This window comes from Oryx dammah, unplaced genomic scaffold, assembly GCF_014754425.2.
Source record: "Oryx dammah isolate SB20612 unplaced genomic scaffold, SCBI_Odam_1.1 HiC_scaffold_3, whole genome shotgun sequence".
Classification (NCBI taxonomy): domain Eukaryota; kingdom Metazoa; phylum Chordata; class Mammalia; order Artiodactyla; family Bovidae; genus Oryx; species Oryx dammah.
In genome coordinates this window covers 63,790,316-63,791,018 of record NW_024070187.1, presented here as the reverse complement: position 1 = coordinate 63,791,018, position 703 = coordinate 63,790,316, and the positions used below count along the sequence as shown (strand labels likewise).

Here is a 703-nt window from a genome sequence, read left to right as displayed (position 1 = left end):
GTGTGATGGTTTCCAACTTTCCAACCTATGCCAGACTTGTAAATTATAAGACCATTGCTGGTAATGCCATATTTGAAAGTGAAAGTGAAAGTAAAGTAGCTCAGTCGTGTCTGACTCTTTGCAACCCCATAGACTGTAGCCTACCAGGCTCCTCTGTCCATGGGATTTTCCAGGCAATAGTACTGGAGTGGATTGCCATTTCCTTCTCCAGGGTATCTTCCCAACCCAGGGCTTGAACCTGGGTCTCCCGCATCGTAGACAGACGCTTTACCATCTGAGCCACCAGGGAAGTCAACAATATAACTAAAGCCTGCCAACATTAGCAAGTGTTGCTGTTCAGTTGCTAAGCCATGTCTGATTCTGTGACCCTGTGAACTGCAGCATGGCAGACTTCCCTGTCCTTCACTACCTCCCCAAGTTTGCTCAAACTCATGTTCATTGAGTCAATGATGCCATCCAACCATCTCATCCTCTGTCTTCCCCTTCTCCTCCTACCTCAGTCTTTCCCAGCATCAAGTTCTTTCCCAGTGAGCTGGTTCTATGCATCAGTTGGCCAAGTATTGGCCAAAGTATTGAAGTACAACTTCAGCATCAGTCCTTCCAATTAATAATCAGGGTTGATTTCTTTTATGATTAACTAATTTGATTCTCTTGCTGTCCAAGGGACTCTCAGGAGTCTTCTCCAGTACCATAATTTGAAAGC

General features: G+C 45.2%; 1 non-coding gene across 1 annotated transcript; it reads right to left on the bottom strand.

Moving 5' to 3' along the window:
• Positions 1-217: 217 nt before the first annotated feature.
• On the bottom strand, positions 218-289 carry TRNAR-ACG. Its single transcript has one exon. It is a non-coding gene; the product is annotated as a tRNA-Arg (tRNA).
• Between the last annotated feature and the right edge of the window lie 414 nt (positions 290-703).